At 42.4% G+C, this 24,331-nt stretch overlaps 1 long non-coding RNA gene across 5 annotated transcripts in view; it reads right to left on the bottom strand.

The window, feature by feature from the left end:
• LOC132391492 (uncharacterized) overlaps positions 1-24,331 on the bottom strand; it is a 267,485-nt gene that overhangs the window by 52,034 nt on the left and 191,120 nt on the right. For 2 of the 5 annotated variants that reach the window (XR_009511247.1, XR_009511249.1), the window contains exon 3: positions 18,443-24,284. The exons of 1 other annotated variant lie outside the window; for it this stretch is intronic. This is a non-coding gene — a long non-coding RNA (uncharacterized LOC132391492). Of the gene's footprint in view, positions 1-17,394; positions 24,285-24,331 lie in introns of those variants that run through there. 2 more of the 5 variants (XR_009511246.1, XR_009511245.1) reach the window with 1 other exon arrangement.

Genomic DNA, 24,331 nt, shown 5'->3' with positions numbered 1-24,331 from the left:
ACCCTACACCCATGTGCCAGTCTAGGTCCAAATTTAATGTAGTAGTGGGCCAAGCATGTTGGTCTTTCATTTCCTTCCTTATAGAATGTTAAGTGGCTTTAAGGACTGCTTTGCGTCACTCAAAGTTAACTTCCCTCCCGATTTAGGGCTTTTAATGCTCACCTTTTTAACTAGTGTCTGTTAAAATGGCGCTGTATGATGAGTGAAATAGTAAGGGTCTGTGTGGTTTATACATGAAAGTGAGCCACTGTAGTTAATCTTTAAACTTAGTGACCAGAAAATTGTAAGACAAGAAAATCTGCCAACGCTGGAAATCCAGGCAACACACACAAATTGCTGGTGGATCTCAGCAGGCCAGGCAGCATCTATGGAATTGAGTAAACAGTCAGGACTGGAAATAAAAAGAGATGAATAGTCAGAGAAAGAAAGTGGGGAGGGGTGGAAGAAGTACAAGGTAGTAGGTGATAGGTGAAACCAAGAGAGGGGGAAAGGTAGAGTAAAGAGCTGGGGAGGGGGGGTTGGTTGCTGAAAGAGATAAAGGGCTGGGGAAAGGGGAATTTGACAGGAGAGAGTAGAAGACATGGAAGAAAGGGAAGGGGAGGAGCACCAGATGGAGGTGATGGGCAGGTAAGGAGATAAGGTGAGAGAGGGAACAGGAATGGTAATGGTGAGGGGTGGCAGTTACTGAAAGTTCGAGAAATCGATGTTCAGGCTATCAGGTTGGAGGCTGCTCAGACAGAATATAAGGTCTTGCTTTTCCAACTTGATCGTGACCTCATCATGGCAGTAGAGGAGGCCATGGGCTGACATCGGAATGGGAATGGGAAGTGGAATTGATAACTGGGAGCTCCAGGAGATCCTGCATTTTCTGCTGGATGGAGCATAGGTGCCCAGTGAAGCAGTCTCCCAATCTACGTCGGGTCTCACCGACATACAGTGGGTCACACCAGGAGCACTGGATACTGTAGATGACCCCAACAGACTCACAGGTAAAGTGTTGCCTCATTTGGAATGACTGTTTGGGGCCCTGAATGGTTGTGAGGGTTGTGGTGTAGGGGCAGGTGTGACACTTTTCCACTTGCAAGGAAAGGTACCAGGAGAAAGATCAGTAGAGAGGGAGGAACAAACAACGGAGTCGCAGAGGGAGCGATCCCTATAGAAAGCAGAAGGTGGGGGGAAGAGGGAAAGATGTGTTGGTGGTGGGATCCCATTGGAGATGTCGGAAGTTATGGAGAATTATGTGCAGGACATGGAGGCTGGTGTGGTGGTAGGTGAGGACAAAGCAACCCTATTCCTGGGGAGCATGGGGGAGGATGGGGTGAGAGTAACACTAATGGTGAAGGAAGGGAAGCCCCTGTCTTTAAAGAAGGAGGACATCTTATTAGTTCTGGAATGAAAACCCTCATCCTGAGAGCAGATGTGGTGGAGACAGAGGAATTGAGAGAAGGGAATGACATTTTTACAAGTGACGGGGTGCAGGGAGAATCTGGGTTTATAAAGGTGTTTATCTATTAATATGTCTCCAGGGATAGACAGGGAGATTGAGAAAGTGGAGGGATGTGTCAGGAATGGACCAGGTAAATTCAAGGGCAGGGTGTAAGTTGGAGGCAGGGTTATGAAGTTGACGAGTTCAGCATGAGTGCAGGAAGCCCTCCTCTGCACTCTGGTCCTAGACTCCCCAACTACAGGCATTATCCTTTCCACATCCATTCTATCTAGGCCTTCAAATATTCGATAGGTTTCCATGAGATCCTCCTTCATTCTTCTAAACTCAAGCAAGTACAGGCCCAGAGTTCCAAACGTTAAGCCTTTCATTCCTGGGATCATTCTTTTAATATGGGACTCAAAATTGCTCACAATACTCCATTGGCTTAATGTATGTGACTGACTAAGAATCCAATGGTTTTCTCAGTCACATTTAATTCTCCTATATCAATTTCTGACCAACTTTTTAAAAAAAGTTTCCTCTTCTGACCAATACATTATGAAGCCTCAGCATTACATTCTTACTTTGATATTCTAGTCCTCTCGAAATGAATGTTAACATTGCATTCACTTTCACCACAATTGACTCAGCCTACAACTTAACCTTTTGGGAGTGTAGCTTTTGGACTCCAAGGTCCTTTTTTAGATAGATAGATACTTTATTGATTCCAAAGGAAATTACAGTGTCACAGTAGCATTACAAGTGCACAGATATACAAATATTAGAAGAGAAGTAGAAAGAATTAAAAAAAAGTTACCACAAACAGTCTAACAGGAGGGGGTCATCTCGTCCCTGGCTATAGGTTAACTCATTATAGAGGGTAAGAATGATCTCATATAGCGCTCTTTAGAGAAATGCAGTTGTCTTAGTCAATCAGAGTTGTATCTTTGATGTCTGAACTTTCTCCTTGTTTAGAAAATAGCCTACACCACTATTCCTTTTACCAAAGTGCATGATAATACACTTCCCTAAACTATATTCCATCCATCACTTGTTTGCTTATTCTCCTAATTTATCCAAGATATTCAGAAAACTCCCTGCTTCCTCAACATTCCCCGTCCCTTCACCTATTTTTGTATCATCACACACAATCAATTCCATCATCGAGAGCATGAACATATAACATGAAACATAGTGACCAAACACCAACTACTTTCGAACAGCACTGCTAAAGTGAAACAAAGTGCATGTATGTCACCATATACAACCCTGAGATTCATCGCCTTGCCAGTAATCACAGTAAATTCAAGAAACACAACAGAATCAATGAAAGACCATAAGATTTAGGAGCAGAAGTAGGCCATTCAGCCCATCAAGTCTGTTCCACCATACCTTACAGGACAGACAGCAACCAATGCACAAAACATACTCAAGAAACTGTGCAAATACAAAAAGTGAGAGAAAAAGTAATAATACTAAGGAAATAAGCAATCGATTTCGAGGACACGAGATGAAGAGTCCTTGAAAGGGAGTCTAGTTCAGTGATGGCGCGAGCGAAGTTGAGAGAAGTTATCCCTTCTGGTTCAGGAGCCTGATGGTTGAGGGGTAGTAACTGTTCCAGAACCTGGTGCTATGAATCCTGAGGCTCTTGTACGTTCTTTATGATAGCAGCAGAGAGAAAAGAGCATGGTTGGAGTCCTTGATGATGGGTGCCGCATTTTTGCAACACATCTATGATTTATTGGCATTTGTGAACATTGTAGCATTTTCTATCTTCTAACATTGGCTATACTTCTATAAGCATTTTATTAGCATTAATTCATTTTGGGACATCTTGATCCTGAAAAAAACCCATGAAATGAACTTAAGTGCTCATGATACACATGAAAGAGAACAGGATTTTGGTGGATATTCTTTATTATTGGTATGATTAATGTTTCCTCTAACTTTCCCCCCCACAGCTGTGCCGATCCACAATTGCCTTGAGCAGGTAATTTTTTTTAATATACTCCATGAAAACTGCACACATTTTAATTTTTTCTGTAATGTATATCATTAATACTTAGAATGAAAATTGAAAAATCACATATTTTAGATTTTATTTGTTAATTGAAGGGTATAATGAAGTACAATACAACAAAAAAAATCTTTCCTGTTATGTAAGCTTCTGTCATCTATCTTTATTACAAATCTATTGTCAATAAACACTGTCCAGATTAATATTGCATCGAGATGAAAGATACATCACAATCCTTAGCAGATCATCTAAATGTTCCTCTTCTAGTCTATTTCTAGATTTACATTTGATTGAGTTCTAAGACAAATTCACACTCACAGCCTTCACTATAAACTTGAAACGCTCCAATGCTGTCAACAAGAATTGCCAGTTCTTGAAGTTCTTCATTTCTAAGCATGTATTTTATCATATCAGTGAATATCTTAATTGAACCAGTCTTAACTTCCTTAGAAACGCCAAATTTGAAATTATAGTTCTTAATAGTAGTTGAATATTTTACTGTCAGTCGTACAACATTCTCTTTTCCAAATTCAAAATTAGTTTAATTTGCAACAACAACAGGATCAAAAGCTTGCCATTCTCTTAACTCATCATCACAGAATCTATTATCCAAGTGATTACACACACGTTGAATGAATTGAATAATAAGCACAGTATCGACGTCAGAACTTGTCATTTTGTCATTTTAATAAATGGTATCGCCAAGATACTGTGACTGTAACTTGTTAATTTTTGCTTTTGCATTCTGCAATGCTTCAATTGTATTCAAACAGCTTTTTTGATGGAATTTACAATGAGATGCTGGATCTTCTAAAACATCGTCAAGGACAGTTAGTGCTATTCAATATTGTGGATTGGTCAAAATCTTCAGGTAGTAGTTGCTGATTGGATTGTTACAATCATTAACTTGTTCTTTGCAAAACTGGATCAAAATTTCATAATTCTTCATTAAAGCAGTAATGGCAAAATGTCATGACAGTATCTGACTTTGTTCAGTGGTCTGCAAGCCGCATCACATTCTGTGATACTTTTGAAGATTCAATTAAATTCTGTGAAATTCCACATTTCTAATTGGTAATGGCATTGATACAAATTCTCTAGTTAAGATGTTGTTTTAAGTAATCTAACTTTTATTCTCAATATTTCTTTCCACTACTGAACAACCTTTGCTCACATACAAATGGTGCCAGTATCTTGATATGCAAAAATATGTCCAACTTTTATTTGGAAGTTGGTCTCGGCCCGAAACATTGACTGTACTTTTTCCTGTAGATGCTGCCTGGCCTGCTGTTTTCCACCAGCACTTTGTGTGTGTTGCTCCAACTTTTATTTCTTGTTTTTGATGTGAAGACAGTAGTTCAGTACCTACATGTGGTAACAGCCATTCTACCTTGAATAAGCTTTGTTCTTCAAATACTTTTCCCTCTTGGGCCCAGGTCCCACTGCTTCGACCTGGCCCAAGTCCATTCCATCTAAGGCCACCATGATCATGTCTGCGTCCTTCAGGATACTGCAGAAACACCACGTCATACAGACGGTTCAAAAGCACAACCCCCAAAGGGAAACTACAGGTTGTGGATTGCACTGATCGTAGTCCAGAAAAAAATATGATTAACAGAACAGTTACTAATTTTGTTTGCTGGCTCTGGAGCTTCACCGTGTCCTGCCAGCACAATCTTTATTGGTAACTAGGTTACATAGTCAGCCAGAAACAGAATAGCATTGATTTATTTATCAGATGTACATCAAAACATATGCTGAAATGCAGAATTCACCTCAACAACCATCACAACCCAAGGATGTACTGGGAGCAAGGCAGCCCACAAGGGTCACCACCCATTCTACCACCAACATAGCATGTCCACCATGTTGATACCATATACACACACACACACCCCTCCCCCACCAAGGACAGGCTATCCTCAAGTGAATTTGCAGATTTGATGACATTGGACATTCAACTTCTCTAGTGGATGCAGACTCACAGATCCAGGACTCCGGCCATTGGGTTCGAGTTCAAGATCGACCTTCAATTATTCCTGGCGCCTGCTGAAAACTTACTGTGGTAGTTAGTTAAAATGTTTGCTCCGTTAAAGTAATACTCCTCTGAATGGATTATATCTTACATATGCAAGAAGGTATTCTGCAATTACAGCATCAAGAAAGCTGTCAGCACTGACAAGACTTGGATGTACAGTAGTTGTGAGGTAAAATGTTATTTTAATTGTTTAATACTTTTGAAGGAAAGGTGCAGGATCTTTTGATTCAGATATAGGTAGGGCTGGCAGAAGCCAGTTAGTCCATAAGTAATAAGCATAGTTTAATAAAGTGTTAATATACACAGTCTATTTCAGTCTAATGATGGGACAACTGACTCTGATCATGTGCTCATTAGATGCTTATGTATATTAACTTACAGGCATCAGTACATAGAGATAAGGTATTGTAACCCAGAGTATCACCCTACACTGATTTGTAATGGGAATCACAATATTTCAGCTACCTTGCAAGCTATCAGTGTTGCTTTAAAACCTTACTAGAGGTTTGATTTGTGACAACATCCAAGAGGTGGAGCTACGAGATTCCGTTTCTTCTTCTTAACGTTGCTCAGATGCTTAGTTATAATTAATGCAACTGATATTTAAGAAGATGGCTTAACATACCAGCTGCCTTGTTATTGCAGGAGGAAAATATTAGAAGATAACACAGGGAAGGAATGAAGGAATGTTAAATAGGTGATATTACTTTCAAAGCAGAAAATCTGTTCCATGGAAACAAAGCTGTTGATAAGTGTGAATATGTATGTTGTGCAGGTACAATCAGTTAGTAGGCCAACTTCGATTTTTATTGAACCAAGCTATTTGTTAAAACTTGGCACCATTGACTGAAATATCAAAAAAACAGCATGAAATATTGATTGTATGAAGGATTTTCTGGAGTTTTACCGACACCTGTAGGAGAGTATTCAGAGTCTTGCCCCAGTTGTTTGGTCACACACGTTTATTCTTCAAAACAGAAGCTAGTGAGAGAAAATCATTGCCAAGTCAAACAACAAGGGACTTATAACAGCAAGTTCTGTTAGTTGGCTGCTTTCAATGAGTCCTGAACAGTTTGAAAGTGGAAAGTGACTTAATTTTTTTTAAAGAATAGATGTAATTGTTTCTCACACAGCATTTTCACGTGCAAACAGCCCCAAGTCTTATTCTCAAACTGTTTATCTTAAAACAATGCAACCCATTTACTTGAAGCGGGTGTAGAGGAAATTCTCATATGGGAACAGTGAGCTGTCTGCCAAGCTTAAGGCATTAAAGTACACAAGTTCGTCAACTAACAAGTGTGGGAAAGGAGATTGGCATGGTTGTTTTTATTTCTAACTAAACAGGTACACAGAGCAGATTCTGAATTGATAAAAATCTACTTCAACTCAATTTATATAGGCAGTTACCAAACTATTTATTGACAGATACATTGCTAAATCTGTCAGCAAGAAACATTGTGCAACTTAGACATTAAGATATTTTGAGATATTACTCTGGCTTTGGCTCTACGCAAATAGAATTTCACTTGCAACATATACACATACCTAACCCCACACACCAGCACACTCTCTAACATCAAAATTTATATTTCTTCCACAAGCAAACTGATGCAAGTACGATAGCTCATCTCAGTACAGAGATTTCTGATGTTTGTGGTATACTGATATTTTACACACTAATTGTTTTCATGGGAATATGGTTTCAGAATCTTGATGAAGTCCTGTTGATATGGTGTTCTCCCTTACAAGAGAAATTGACCCTCAGAAAACATGGTCTTGATAATGAACCAGTTATTCAACTTCATCATGATTCCAGTTTTTGATAAAAAAAAAAGAGTCACTTCAAATTCTTTGTCTTAGCTCAAGAGTTAAGAACAGCAATGAGAAGCAGCAAACTTAATTCTTGGAAAAATAGCATGCGCAGCAGAGATCGTCCAACAGCTGTTTTAGCAACCTTTGAACATAGTAGATGAAGCAAGTCTCTTAACCATTATGCTATTAAGGATCAAACTAATACTTTTCGACCAAGTGTATAACTGATAATGTTGTGATCATTGATGTAATATTATCAGCTCAAAACATTTCTGTGCTGCACCTTCATTGAATTCAACAAGCATTTAAAAATCTTCAATAAAAACACAAAATGCTGGCTGAACTCAGCAGGCCAGACAGCATCTATGGGAGGAGATAGTGACGTTTCGGGCCGAAACCCCTCATCAGGAGTGAAGTAACATGGGATGGTCGAGGGGGGATAAGAAGTGGGGGGAGAGATAAAGTAGAGAGCTGGGAAGTGATAGGCTGGAGGGAAATGGGCTGGGGGGAGTGGCAAGTGGTGCCTCACCTGAAAGGACTGTCTGGGGCCTGGGATGGTGGTGAGGGAAGAAGTGTGGGGGCAGGTGTAGCACTTCTTCCATTTGCAGGGATGAGTGCCCGGAGGGAGGTCGGTGGGGAGGGATGGGGGAGATGACTGGACAAGGGAGTCATGTAGGGAGCGATCCCTGTGGGAAGTCGAGAGTAAGGGGGGAGGGGAAGATGTGGCTGGTGGTGGGATCACGTAGGAGGTGGCGGAAGTTACGGAGGATTATACGTTGGATCTGTAGGCTGATAGGGTGATAGGTGAGGACTGGGGGACTCCATCCCTGGTGGGCTGGCAGGGGGATGGGATGAGGGCAGAGGTGCGTGAACATTTAAAAATCTTCCTTCAGTTTCCTGCTAAAAATTTGTGTAAATCTCTGAGGCATTTACCATGTGTGACTTTAGAGAAATAATCCTAATAATACTTGGGTAAAATGTACACCTGACTGAAATCTTGTGAAAAATGTATCATATTCAAAAGTTTTAAAGCTGATAAAAACTTTTCAAAATGCTTTCCTCCCAGCCTCTCATTTCCAGTGTTTTCATGGTAACACTTTAAAGATATTAGCTCGTAATAAGCTCTTTTTTTGAACACAGTAAACTGAAACAGCTTGATTCCAGATCTGAAACAACTCCCCTCCCCTTCTTATTATACTTTTCAGTACAATGGGAGGGAACTTCCTTAGCGATTTATCAGCTCACAACACAGGCCAGGCATGATTCCTGCTGCACAAACTAAACCACAAGAACATTTAATCTTCATGTTCGAATCCATTTAATCAGTGAATATTTCTCAAATTGTTTCAGCATCTTTTCAGATAGGGCCTTAATAACGATCATGATGTCAGCCTTTGGAGCTAAAAATATATTTTTGTAGCTGTTTTTTTGCACACAATGTGGCTGTCAATACATCAAAGATTTGGTGCTCACACAAAGCAATTACTGTTTTATCCTCCCACAATATGCAATGTAAACAGTAAGAGTGAAACAAATCTGCTTAATCTTGGTTGAAATATCCGTACAGTTTTCTTGGCCTGAGGGTGGGTTGTGGGGGGGGGGGGGGGGTTGTTGGTGCTCATTGTATTCAAATTGTTGAAACAAATGCAGCTGCACTGTACTGATCAACAAAATTGTGTTATGGTAGAGTGATGAAGCTTACTTTCTCAAAGTTTCAGTGACCTGACTTCATCGCTGACTTTGCTGACATCAGAGTGGCGCTTGTTTGTTCTCCCTGCATCCGTGTGTGTTTTCTCAAAGTCTCCTGCTTTCCTCTAACATCCTAGTTATTAAGTTAATTGTACATTGTCCCTCAAATGTAGGGAAGTGGGAGAATTTGGAGTTGACTGAGAGGAAATGGTCCTCTGGGATTGCTCAGGAAGGTAGGATAGACTCACTGGCCTTCAATGTGATAAGGATCTAGATAAATGAATTCACAGAGCAGAAGAGTGTGCATCTCCTGAAATGGTTGGTTTGTCTCACTGATCTACAGATCTCATTACATTTTACTTCACAAAGCGATAGGAGGGCTAACACCTCAGGTCAAGACCGAGCTGTATATCTACACCTAACGGACAAGGGACCACTCCTTTGATGATAACAATGTGCACAGGGAAGACAGATGGTTTGAAGGAAACAGAGAAAACCTACAGCACAATACAGACCCTTCAGCCCACAAAGTTGTACTGAACATGTCTCTACCTTAGAAATTACTAGACTTACCTATAGCCCTCTATTTTACTAAGCTCCATGTACCTATCTAAAAGACTCTTAAAAGACCCTATTGTATCCGCCTCCACCACAATTGCCAGCAGCCCAATCCATTCACTCACCACTCTGAATGAAAAACTTACCCCTGACATCTCCTCTGTACCTACTCTCCAGCACCTTAAACTTGTGTCCTCTTGTGGCAACCATGTCAGCCCTGGGAAAAAGCCTCTGACTAGCCACATGATCAATGCCTCTTATCATCTTATACACCTCCATCAGGTCACCGCTCATCCTCCATCGCTCCAAGGAGAAAAGGCCGAGATTATTCAACCTTTTTTCATAAGGCATGCTCCCCAATCCAGGTAACATCCTTGTAAATCTTCTCTGCACCCTTTCTATGGCTTCCACATCCTTCGTGTAGTGAGACGACCAGAACTGAGCACAGTACTCTAAGTGGGGTCTGACCAGTATCCTATATAGCTGCACCATTACCTCTCAGTTCCAAAATTCAATTCCGCAATTAATGAAGGCCAATACACCATACACCTTCTTAACCACAGCATCAACCTGCGCAACTGCTTTGAATGTCCTGTGGACTCGGACCCCAAAGATCCCACTGATCCTCCACACTGCCAAGAGTCTTACTAATACTATATTCTGCCATCATATTTGACCTACCAAAATGAACCACTTCACACTTATCTGGGTTGAACTCCATCTGCCACTTCTTAGCCCAGATTTGCATCCTATCACTGTCCCACTGTAACCTCTGACAGCCCTCCACACTATCCACAGCGCCTCCAACCTTTGTGTCTTCAGCAAACTTACTAACACATCCCTCCACTTCCTCATCCAGGTCATTTATAAAAATCACGAAGAGTAAGGGTCCCTGAGACACCCCACTGGTAACCGACCTCCATGCAGAATATGACCCGTCTACAATTACTCTTTGCCTTCTGTGGACAAGCCAGTTCTAGATCCACAAAGCAATGTCCCCATGGATCCCATGCCTCCTTACTTTATCAACAGGCCTTGCATGAGGTACCTAATCAAATGCCTTGCTGAAATCCATATACACTACATCTACTGCTCTTCCTTCATCAATGTAGTTAGTCACATCCTCAAAAAATTCAATCAGGCTCATAAGGCACAACCTACCCATGACAAAGTCATGCTGACTACTCCTGATCATATTGTACCTCTCCAAACATTCATAAATTCTGCCTCTCAGGATCTTCTCCATCAACTTACCAACCACTGAGGTAAGACTCACTGGTCTATAATTTCCTGGACTATCTCTACTTCCTTTCTTGAAAAAAGGAACAACATCCACAACCCTCCAATCCTTCAGAACCTCTCCCATCCCCAATTATGATGCAAAGATCATCGCCAATGGCTCAGCAATGTCCTCCCTCGCCTCCCACAGTAGCCTGAATACATCTCATCCGGTCCTGACGACTTATCCAACTTGATGCTTTCCAAAGCTCCAGCACATCCTATTTCCTAATATCTAATATCAAGCTTTTCAGTCTGCGGCAGGTTGTCACTACAATCACCAAGATCCTTTTCCATAGTGAATACTGAAGTATTCATTAAGTACCCCTACTGTTTCCTCCGGCTCCATACACATTTTCTCACTGTTGTACTTGATAGGACCTGTTCGTTCACTTCTTATCCTCTTGCTCTTCACATACTTGTTAAATGCCTTGGGGTTTTCCTTAATCCTGCCCACCTGCCCTTCTCATGGCCCCTTCTGACTCTCCTAATTTCCTTCTTAAGTAGTTTCCTATTAACCTTATAATCTTCAAGATCTCTCACATTACTTAGCTCTCTGAACCTTTTGTAAGCTTTTTGTTTCTTGACTAGATTTATTACAGCCTTTGTACACCACAGTTCTTGTACCCTACCATAAGTTCCCTGTCTCATTGGAATGTACCAATGCAGAACTCCACACAAATATCCCCTGAACATTTGCCACATTTCTTCCTTACTTTTCCCTGAGAACATCTGTTCCCAATTTAAGCTTCTAATTTCCTGCCTGATAGCCTCATAATTCCCTTTACTCCAATTAAACACTTTTCTAACTTGTCTGTTCCTATCTCTCCCCAATGCTATTGTAAAGGAGATAGAATTATGATTACTATCTCCAAAATGCTCTCCCACTGAGAGAGCTGACACCTGACCAGGTTCATTTCCCAGTACCAAATCAAGTACAGTCTCTCCTCTTGTAGACTTAACTACATATTGTATCAAGAAACCTTCCTGAACACACCTAACAAACTCCACCCCATCTAAACCCCTTGCTCTAGGGAGATGCCAATCGATATTTGGGCAATTAAAATCTCCCATCATGACAACACTGTTATTATTACACCTTTCCAGGATCTGTTTCCCTACCTGCTCTTGATATCCCTGTTACTATTGGGCAGCCTATAAAAACCAGCCAGTAAAGTTATTGACACCTTCCTGTTCCTAACCTCCACCCACAGAAACTCCAGACAGTCTCTCCATGGCGTCCACTTTTTCTGCAGCTATGAACACTATCTCTGATCAACAGTGCCACACCCCCACCTCTTTTGCCTCCCACCCTGTCCTTTCTGAAACATCTAAAACTTGGCACTTGAAGTAACCATTCCTGCCCGAGCCATCCAAGTCTCTGAAATGGTGACCACATCATACCTCCAAGTACTCTAAGCTCATCCGCTTTGTTCACAATACTCATTGTGTTAAAGTAGACTCATCTCAAACGGTCCATCTGAGCATGTCCCTTCTCTATCACCTGCCTATACTCCCTCACACACTGCTTCCTAGCTTTCTCTATTTGTGAGCCAACTTCCTCTTCCCCAGTCACTTCAGTTAGGTTCCCACCCCCCAGCAATTCTAGTTTGAACTATCCCCAGTAGCCTTAGCAAACCTCCCCGCCAGAACATTGGTCCCGCTGGGATTCAAGTGCCACCCATCCTTTTTGTACAGGTCACACCTGCCTCAAAAGAGGTCCCAATAATCCAGAAATCTGAATCCCTGCCCCCTGATCCAATCCCTCAGCCACACATTTATCCTCCAACTCATTCTATTCCTGTTCTCACTGTGGCATGGCACAGGCAGTAATCCTGAGATGACTACCTTTGTATTCCTGCTTCTCAACTTCCTTCCTAATTCCCTATAGTCTTTTTTCAGGACCTCTTCCCTTTTCCTACCTATGTCATTGGTACCAATATGTACCACGACCTCTGGCTGTTCTTGCTCCCACTGCAGGATATCTTGGACACAATCTGAAACATCCCGGACCCTGGCACCTGGGAGGCAAACTACCATCCGAGTTTCTTTCCTGCGTCCACAGAATTGCTTGTCTGACCCCCAAACGATAGAGTCGCTATCTCTACTGCCTTCCTCTTCCTTTCCCTACCCTTCTGAGCCAAAGGGCTTGACTCTGTGCCAGAGGCATGACCACTGTTACATTCCCCAGTGAGGCTGTTCCCCCCAACAGTACTTAGACAGGAATAGTTATTGTCAAGGGGTACAGCCACCGGGGTACATTCTAATACCAGACTCTTCCCCTTCCCCCTCCTGACTTTGACCCACTTGTCTGTCTCCCGTGCCCCAGTGTGACCACCCGCCTATAACTCCTTTCTATCACCTCCTTGCTCTCCCTGACCAGGCAAAGGTCTGTAAGCTGCATCTCCAGTTCCCTAACTTGGTCCCTTAGAAGCTGCAGCTTGACATACCAGGTGTAGATATGGCCGTCCAGGAGGCTGGGAGACTCCAGAACCTCCCACATCTGACACTGAGCACAGAAAACTGACCTCACACACATACCACTTCCTTTCCACAATTAACACAGGTAAACCTACCTCGCCTTGTCCTGTCACCACCAAAACTCATTGAGCCTAAGCCCTCTCACTCTGCTGCCTGCTGTATATGGCAGTCTCAAATCCAGAGGGGTTAAAGAAGCCATCTTGCCAAACTGAACAGAGGTGGTGGGTAAGACACCACCTCAGCTACTTACAATGCAGTCCTTACATCTCTACACCGGCATCCCACAACAGTTCACACCTCCATTCATGCAAAGATAAGACCAATGAACCTTTCATTACCTCTTAATGACCCTCACCTGATTGCTATACCTTTGAACAACTCACAGAGTTTATAAACCAGAAAACTACCCACCATGGATCAGAACAGTAGAAGCCTCTCGGATGAGTGGCCAAACATCTTCTAGATAACACAGCAAGTTCAGTCGCCTTGATTTACTACTGCCTGATATACAATGACCTGGATGACAGAACCTTCAGAGACTCAATAGGTCATTGTAAATTGTCTGGTGGTTTGGTTAGGGTGAAGTCAGTGGGTTGCTGGGTCTTTAAGCCAGAAGGGAGTATTCCACACCGTTTTTCTAAGTAAATATGAATCTGCTGTTGCCAACCAAACCAAGTATAATTCTGGGTCCACAACTTGGATAGCTCTTAACTCCTGCAGAAGACCATTCAGTTCAAAGACCAATGGCAATGTCAAACAGATGAATGATGGCCCACAGTCCCTTCTCTCTACTACCTTCCTGAAATTAGAATCAGAATTATTTACAAAATATAAGGAGGCTATTTGGCCAATGTTCATAACCAGCTAAAAATGGACCAAGTTTATCTTGCTTCTCAGCTTTTGGTTTTCTGACTTTCAATAGTTTATGCATCCATCCAGGTACACTTAATTTAATTTGGTGAGAGTTTCTACCGAGAACATTACTGTTCATAAGTGAATTATAAATGTCTTCAACTCTCCCCATATTTGAACAATTAACTTAACTCTGAGTCCCCATGTTATTGTTGCTTTTGGTAACTGATAGAATCCTTCATTATCACCCTGCTCTGGCTTCTCATAATCCTGTGCACCTTATTTATATTTCTCTTCAGACTCCTTAGTTCGAAAGAGAATCAATCCAGCCCTAGTAAGCCTTTCCACTTAAAATTTTCTAATGTTTGATTTAATTGGTTATGCATTAGGACAGCATATTTTTGTAATTACCTGAATCTGCATTATAGTGACTGGTGTGAAAGTGATTTTATTCCAACATTATGACCAACGATATGCACTTCCCAGGCAATAAATGCATTACTTTCAGACGTGAAAGTTTTGCAGGACTTATTTCTCTTGGAGCTGAAGGAAAAGTGGAACCTGAACCCCTTGGTTAGTTGATAGCAAAGATGAAGCACATGGACAAGATATATCAATTAACAGAAACAGTATAATTAATGTTTGCTCAAAAGCTGTTCAAACGGCTGCAAGTCTTCCTTGAAGTATTAATTACCAGCCTTTAATCTCACAGAAAATCTCAATTATATTTTTTAATCAGTCTATTGACATGCAACATTGAAACCTTAACTCTTGGATTCATCCTCAAAATTGATAGTGTCTACTTTGACATTCTAGTCAGTCTCCTTTCCACCCGGTGATTATTCATGTTTTGATAACCCTGTCATTTGACTTTACTTAAAATTGCTTACTTCAACACTTTCCACATCTATTATCAGAAAATGAAATGCAATGTACAGACAGAAATGCATAGATGAATCATCTATGATATGATGTTCAAGGAATCATCTGTGGATCTGAATGAATACACCATTGGTTGTCACAAACTTCATTAAAATAGTTGCAGACAAGTGTGTGTCCACAAAATCATTCAGAGTCTTCACCCACCAGAAGCCTTGGATGAACCACGAGATCCGCGATCTAATGAGGGTCAGGTCTGGTGACCAAGAAAGTTACAAGAGATCCAGGTATGATTTCCAGAAAGCTATCTTATGGGTGAAGCAACACACACAAAATGCTGGTGGAATGCAGCAGGCCAGTCAGCATCTATAGGGAGAAGCACTGTTGACATTTTGAGCCCAGACACTTCGTCAGGATGAAGTGTCTCAGCCCGAAACATCAACAGTGATTCTCCCTATAGATGCTGACTGGCCTGCTGTGATCCACCAGCATTTTGTGTGTGTTGCTTGAATTTCCAGCATCTGCAGATTTCCTCGTGTTATGGGTGAAGTGGCAATTCTGGACCAAACTCGAATTATAGAAGGTCTTGAATGCTATCACTGCTTATAAAGAAAGATCAAGTGACATTGGAGACGGCAAGATGAACACAATGGCCACATTGACCATCAAAACATAGAGGGTCCATCACAAACTTTCACAGCCCCCAATGATCCTGTGATTTCTGTCTCTGAGGCCAATGAGGCTGAATCCATGAAAAGTATCTGATCTGGATGGGGTACCTGGTCAAGTACTAAACACCTGTACTGATCCACTGCCAGGAGCATTCACTGAGATCTCAACCTCTCGCTTTGGCAGTCTGCTTCTATACCTGTGCCCAAGAACATGGTAACCTGCCTCAATGACTATAGTCCATTAGCACTTACAGTATATCCACAGTGGTGAAGTGCTTTGAGAGGTTAGTGGATGAAGCATATCAATTTCTGCTTGAGACTCGGATCCACTCCAGTTTGCTTACTGTCACAACAGGGTCCACAGCAGATGCCATTTTATTGGCTCTTCACTCAATCCTGGAACTTCTGGACATCAAAGATGTATACATTAGAATGCTCTTTGTCAACTACAGCTTGACATCAACACCATCACCCCCTCAAAACTATCAATAAGCTTCAAGACCTTGACCTCAATACCTTCCTGTGCAATTGAATCCTCAATTTCCTCACTTGCAGATCCCCATCAGTCTGGATGGGCAACAATTTCTCCTCCATGATCTCCATCAGCACACCTGCACCACAATGCTGTGTGCTGAGCCCCCACCTCTTCTGGCTTTACACTTATGACTGTGTGGCTAAGCACAGCTTTCTGATGACAACAAAGGTGGTGAAAAATGAGCATACAGGAGGGAGATTGAAAATCTGGCTGAGAACTTCCTCAACAAACTCTTACTCAATGACAGGAAGACCAAGCAGCTGATCATTGACTTTTCAGGGAGGAGAAAACCAGAGGTTCATGAACCAGTGGTTCAGAGGGCCTACAACTTTAAATTCCTCTGTATTATCATTTCTGAGGACCTGGCCTGGGCCAAGCAATTAAGTGAAATTACGAAGACCACACAGCAGTGACCCGAGTTCCTTAGGAGTTCGTGAAGACTTGGCAGCTTCTAAAACATTGACAAACTTCTACAGATGTGTGGTGGTGGGTATAATGACTGGCTGCATCACAGCTAGGTATGGGAACATCAATGCCCTTGAAAGGAAAGTCCTACAAGAAGTAGTGGATACAGACCAATCCTTCACTCTCCACCACTGAGCAAATCTACATGAAGTATTGTCATGGGAATGCAACGTCCATCATGAAGGATCCCCACCACCCAGATCATGCTCTCTTCCTGCTACTGCCATTAGGAAGGTAAAGGGACCTCAGGACTCACACTCAGGTTTAGGAACAGTAATTACCCCTCAACCATCAGGCTCTGGAACCAGAGGGGATAAATTTACTCAACTTCATTTGCCCCATCATTGAAATGTTCTCACAACCTATAGACTCACTTTCAAGGATTCTCATCTCATGTTCTTGATATTTATTGCTTATATGTACTATGATCATTTATTTCCTGTAGTTTCTGCACAGTTGGTTGTCTTTTGTAGTGATTGCATGCCCAGTTGGTGCGGTCTTTCATTGATTATGTTATGATTATTGGAGTCATTGAGCATGCCTACAAGAAGATGAATCTCATACATTATTAGGGAAGAAAGAGGAATCCATCTTCTACCAAAGCAAGGACTTTATATGGAGATATTTCAAGTTCAGGTTTATTGTCATTCACCATACACTATACAGCTAACCAAAACAACATTCCTCTGGGACCAAGGTACAAAACACAGTACACCTATCATATACAGCACATAAAATAGTAACAATAATATTAACAGATAATAAAAATATTCTGCAGATATACAAGCTGACAAAGTGTATACTGTATATAACAGCATAATGCTACTGGCACTGTTAGTAATAATGCGCACTGCGGGGTAGCAAGGTGTTCAGAAGTCTCACCGCCTGGGGGGGGGCAGGTAGAAGCTGTCACCCACCCTTACAGTCCTTGTTCTTTTACTGTGGTACCTTCTGCTTGACAATAGAAGGGGTCAAACTGATTGTGGGATGGGTGGGAGGGGTCTTTGACAATGCTGGGGGCTCAGTGAACACAGCCCTTCTGTTGTATGTCCTGACTGAGGGGTGGGGGGGGGGAAGGTGGAGAAAGACGCTGATGATTCCCTCAGCTGTCTTCACACTCCATTGCAGGGTCTTGTGATCAGATGCCTTACAATTCCCATACCAGATGTTGATACAGCAGGTCAGGACTCTCTGAATGGTGCTCCGGTAGAAGGTGGTTAGAATTACAGGACCACAAGACATAGGGGCAGATTTAGGTCATTTGGCCCATTAAGTCTGCTCTGCCATTCCATCATGGCTGATCCATTTTTCCTCTCAGCCCCCATCTCCTGCCTTCTCCCCTGACCAATCAAGAATCAACCTCAGCCTTAATTATGCATACAGACTTGGCCTCCACAGCTGCCTGTGGCAATGAATTCCACAGATTCATCTGGCTAAAGATATTCCTCCTTATCTCCATTCTAAAAGGACACCCCTTTATTCTGAGGCCGTGTCCTCTGGTCTTAGACTCTCCCACCATACGAAACACCCTCTCTATATCTTCTCTATCAAGGCCTTTCACCATTCGATAGGTTTCAATGAGATCACCCCTCATTCTTCCAAATTGCAGTGAATACAGGACCAGAGCCATCAAAAACTCTTCATAGGACAAGCTATTACAAGCTGCAATCATTTTTGTGAACCTCTTTGAACCCGCTCCACTTGCAGAATATCCTCATTGTGGGGAGGGAGCCTCGCTTACCTCAATCTCCTTAGTAAGTTGAGCCGTTGCTGTGTTTTCTTGACTAAATGGTTGATGTTGAGGGACCAGGTGAGATCATCTGTGATGAGCACTCCAAAAAATCTGGTGTTGTTGACTCCATTCATGGAGGAGCCAGGGCGTGGTCAGTCTGCACGTTCACAAAGACCACAGTTATCTCCTTAGCGTTACGTTGAGACTCAAGCTGCTGTGCTCGCAACAGTCCACAAGCTGCTCGACCTTCCCTCTGCATGGCCATTCATCATTGTTGTACCACTGTCATGTCATCAGCAAATGTAATGATGTGGTTAGAGCTGGATCTTGCTGTAAAATCATGTGCCAATGTGAAGAGCAGATGGGCGCTCATCCATTACGTTTGAAAATAGAGCACCTTTCAGTGTCAGTTACAGCTGACATTCCCAGCGTGTAGCGTCTGCTGGAGCAGAATTTGCTTCTATTCAGTCACAAGCAAAGGCCATCAAAATTCATAATTCAATGGCACCTTGGGGCATTTCAAACCAATCTTCCAGCCAGTATCATACTGCTGCCAGTAGAAGCAGAGAGATGAAAAGTGCCAGTGTACAGTTGCAATCACAACACTGCCATGGAAGTTTCTGATCCTCTGCTTCCATATTTATCTGCAACATAGGAGGCCAAGTCATTTTCTTTATAGCTTTTTATCTCCACATTGTCATCAATTCACTTCAAACTCTAACACTATTCTGAGCACCTGGTCATTACATTGACCAATTAACCTAGCCACCCACAGGTGAGACGAAAGCAGAATATCTCATGCTCAATGGGACAAGCAGGAAACTCCTCACAGGTAGCACAAGTGGTCAGGAATGAACTCAGGTTACTGCAGCTATGAGATAGCCACTATGCCAGCTGTGCCACTGTGCTGTCTGTAGGCTGGGAATGATGGAAGCAGCTGTGTGATCCGTAATATCAGATACACGGCCTGCCCATTTTAATTAAATATGCAGGTGCGATAACTAAGGACATTTCAGAAGGATGAAGCACTCTATGTTGCAATCACCTTTCTATCATATTTATTATTTACTTGTGCAAAAGCAAATGCATTATGGAAGTACCGCATTACACAATGTACGGAAATCCCAGAAGGTCCTTTTACAAACTGTTGTGAGGATAAAGTAAACTTTCTGGGGGGTTTGTGTAATGCAAACATTGCAAGGAACATTACATTCGTCAGTCATTCACATTATCTCTTTAAATCAGTCCCACTCTTTAATCATTTTGGTGAAGGATACTAGTGTTGCAGGACTTTCCAGTGGAAGATCAGATGCTGACAATAACAGAATGAAATGCCATAAAAGAGGGCATGAAGATCATTAGGAATTAGCCATATCTATCACAGAAAATGAAATCAATTGAATAAGTAAGGCAGTTAACTCACTCATGTTGTGCTCAGCACACTCCTTCAGAATCAATTCAATGACAAGTTTTTATGTTCACACAAATAATGTATTTCATGGCCAAAATGCTACAATTGCACATTCCGTTTTCCAAACTTTGACATTTGAAATACATATTTCATGTGCACAGGCAACGTTCCAATCAATGATTACCCTGAATGTAGGAAGTACATAAGAATACTGTATGCCTTAAGAATGGTTTAGATATGCCACTACCCTCCATTTCTAGCACTGGTAAAGGTTAGGGTTTTGGCTATTGTTCTGCACATAATTAACTTTGTGATATTGTGTATGACACAATAATAGTTACTTGTCAAGGTCAAGAATTAGGACAAAGTTTCATAAGTGATTCCTCTAGAATTAGCATTGCATACCACATAGCTGGTCAAATATTCCAGCAATGCAGCTACCGAATGCTGTTATTTAGCTGAGAGTTACACAGCAGAAACACTTTCATACAGTACTGAGATGCACAACTATGAGAATGAGAATCAAATATGGTGTGTTTGATTTGATAGAGTGGAGTGTTCCAAATTTAATTGAATGATTTTTCTGGTTCAATGATTCTCATGAACAGTTGCTAATGGCAAATCTATTTTCAAGCTAATAAATTTTCAAGTCCAGTCTTGGTGCAGTAGTCGCTTCTCTGGCACCGAGACTGGACTCTCAGCTCAGAAAGGGAGGAGGTAAAAGAGGAGAGCAGTAGTGATAGGGGTTTCGATAGTTAGGGGACAGATAAGAGATTCTTTGGGAGAGAACCAGAATCCCGGATGGTCTGTTGCCTCCTTGATGCAAGGGTCCGCGATATCTCGGATCGAGTTTTCAGTATTCTCAAGAGGGAGGATGAGCAGCCAGATGTCATGGTCCATGTAGGGACCAATGACGTGGGTAGGAAGAAGGAGGAGGTCCTGCAAAGAGAGTTTAGGGAGATAGGTGCAAAGTTGAAGGACAGGACCTCCAGGTTTGAAATCTCAGTATTGCTACCCATGTCACATGCTAGTGAGGCTAGAAATAGGAAGATAATGCAGCTAAATACGTGGCTAAGGAGTTGGTGCAAGAGGGAGGGCTTCGTGTTTCTGGACAATTGGGTCTTGTTCCAAGGAAGGTGGGACCTGTTCCAATGGGATGGGTTACACCTGAATTAGAGGGGGACTAACATCCTTGCAGGAAGGTTTGCTAGTGCTGCTTCAGGGGGTTTAAACTAGATTTGCAGGAGGGGAACCAGAGTGTTAGAGCAGATAGTGAGGTGGAGGAGGATAAAGGTCATGCGAGAACTGCAGGTATAGTGCATAGTATAAAGCCAGATCTAACATATAAAGAGGCTTTGAGGAAAGAAGCAGAATAAAGGGTGTAAAGGTAGTAAGGCAGAAGGGCTACAGTGTGTGTACTTCAATGCAAGAAGCATCAGGAACAAAGCTGATGAACTTGGGTACATACATGGAATTATGATGTAGTGGCCATTACAGAGACTTGGCTGGCACCAGGGCAGGAATGGATTCTCAATATTCCTGGATTTCAGTGCTTTAAAAGGGATAGAGAGGTGGGGAAAGGGGAGGAGGGTAGCATTACTGGTCAGGGATATTATTAAAGCTACAGAAGGGGTGGGTAATGTAGCAGGATCCTCTTTTGAGACAGTATGGGTGGAAGTCAGGAACAGGAAAGGAGCAGTTACTCTATTGGGAGTATAGACCTCCTGGTAGCAGCAGAGATACCGAGGAGCAGATTGGGAGGCAGAGTTTAGAAAGGTGCAAAAATAACATGGGTGACTTTAACTTCCCTAATATTGATTGGCACCTGATTAGTTCCAATGGTTTAGACAGGGCAGAGTTTGTTAAGTGTGTCCAGAACGGATTCCTGTCACAGTATGTTGACAAGCTGACGAGGGGGAATGCCATACTAGATCTAGTATTAGGTAACAGACTGGGTCAGGTCACAGATCTCTCAGTTGCGGGATCTGGGGGACAGTGCTCACCGCTCCCTGGCCTTTAGCATTATCACAGAAAAGGGTAGAATCAGAGACGACAGAAACATTTTTAATTGGGGAAGGGCAAATTATGAGGCTATAAGGCTAGAATTTGCGAGTGTGAATTGGGATGACGATTTCACAGAGAAATGTACTATGGACATGTGGTTGATATTTAGGGATCTCTTGCAGGATGTTAGGGATAAATTTGTCCCGGTTACGAAGATAAAGAATGGTAGGGTGAAGGAACCATGGGTGACAAGTGAGGTGCATAGTCCAGTCAGGTGGAAGAAGGCAGCATATATGAGATTTAGAAAGCAAGGATCAGATGGGTCTATTAAGGAATATAGGGTAGCAAGAAAGGAGCTTAAGTAGGGGCTGAGGAGAGCAAGAAGGGGGCATGAGAAGGCCTTGGTGAGTGGGGTAAAGGAAACCCCGAAGGCATCCTTCAATTATGTGAAGAACAAAAGGATGACAGGAGTGAAGGTAGGATGGATTAGAGATAAAGGTGGGAAGATGTGCCTGGAGGCTGTGGAAGTGAGCAAGGTCCTCAATGAATACATCTATTTAGTATTCACCAATGAGAGGGAACTTGATGACGGTGAGAACAATATGAGTGAGGTTGATGTTCTGGAGCATGTTGATATCAAGGGAGAGGAGGTGCTCGAGTTGTTAAAATATACTCGGATGGATAAGTCCCCGGGGCCTGATGGAATATTCCCCAGGCTACTCCACGAGGTGAGGGAAAAGATCGCTGAGCCTCTGGCTAGGATCTTTATGTCCTTGTTGTCCACAGGAATGGTACTGGAGGATTGGAGGGAGGCGAATGTTGTCTCCTTTTTCAAAAAAGGTAGTAGGGATAGTCCAGGTAATTATAGACCAGTGAGCCTTACATCTGTGGTGGGAAAGCTGTTGGAAAAGATTCTTAGAGATAGGATCTATGGGCATTTAAAGAATCACAGGGACAGTCAGCATGGCTTTGTGAAGGGCAGATTGTGACTAACAAGTCTGATAGAGTTCTTTGAGGAGGTGACCAGGCAAATAGATGAGGGTAGTGCAGTGGACGTGATCTACATGGATTTTAGTAAAGCATTTGATAAGGTTTTACATGGTAGGCTTATTCAGAAAGTCAGAAGGCATGGGATCCAGGGAAGTTTGGCCAGGTGCATTCAGAATTGGCTTGCCTGCAGAAAGCAGAGGGTCATGGTGGAGGGAGTACATTCGGATTGGAGGGTTGTGACTAGTGGTGTCCCACAAGGATCTGTTCTGGGATCTCTGCTTTTTATGATTCTTATTAACGACCTGGGTGTGGGGGTAGAAGGGTGGGTTGGCAAATTTGCAGACAACACAAAGGTTGGTGGTATTGTGGATAGTGTAGAGGATTGTGGAAGATTGCAGAGAGACATTAATAGGATGCAGAAGTAGGCTGAGAAGTCGCAGATGGAGTTCAACCCAGAGAAGTGTGAGGTGGTACACTTTGGAAGGACAAACTCCAAGGCAGAGTACAAAGTAAATGGCAGGATACTTGGTAGTGTGGAGGAGCAGACGGTTTCTTGGTAAATGTCCACAGATCCCTGAAAGTTGCTTCACAGGTAGATGGGGCTTTATCTTATGGGGTGTTAACTTTCATAAGTCAAGGGACAGAGTTTAAGAGTCACGAGATAATGATGCAGCTCTATAAAACTCTGGTTAGGCCACACTTGGAGTACTGTGTCCAGTTCTGGTCACCTCACTATAGGAAGGATGTGGAAGCATTGGAAAGGGTACAGAGGAGATTTAGCAGGATGCTGCATGGTTTGGAGAGTATGCATTATGAGCAGAGATTAAGGGAGCTAGGGCTTTACTCTTTGGAGAGGAGGAGGATGAGAGGAGACATGATAGAGGTATATAAGATATTAAGAGGAATAGATAGAGTGGACAGCCAGCACCTCTTCCCCAGGGCATCACTGTTTAATACAAGAGGACATGGATTAAAGGTAAGGGGTGGGAAGTTCAAGGGGGATATTAGAGGAAGGTTTTTTTTACTCAGAGTGGTTGGGGCATGGAATGCATTGCCTGAGTCTATGGTGGAGGCAGGTACACTATTGAAATTTAAGAGACGACTAGACAGGTATCTGGAGGAATTTAAGGCAAGGGGTTATATGGGAGGCAGGGTTTAAGGGTCGGCACAACATTGTGGGCTGAAGGGCCTGTACTGTGCTGTACTATTCTATGTTCTATGTTCCAACTTTTATTACCCAAGAACTTTCTATAAGTGCAGTTGAACTGATTAAGAGAGAGACTTATTTTCAAGGTAAGGAAATGATGCCTTCTCTGTTGCTAGCTGAGGAAGACTCTGTCCTTTTGCAAAGCTGGTCAATGCTCATCTCTATCCTTATGCAAACATGTTGCAGCTTTGACGGCAAACATTAGATCTGCCTTTCAGAAATGATATTGACGATGGCTCCTGCAAATGAATAGAATATATGGAATCATGCAATAACTTCTTGGCAA

The sequence above is a fragment of the Hypanus sabinus genome, chromosome 3, assembly GCF_030144855.1.
Source record: "Hypanus sabinus isolate sHypSab1 chromosome 3, sHypSab1.hap1, whole genome shotgun sequence".
Classification (NCBI taxonomy): Eukaryota; Metazoa; Chordata; class Chondrichthyes; order Myliobatiformes; family Dasyatidae; genus Hypanus; species Hypanus sabinus.
This window is presented reverse-complemented; position numbering and strand designations above follow the sequence as displayed.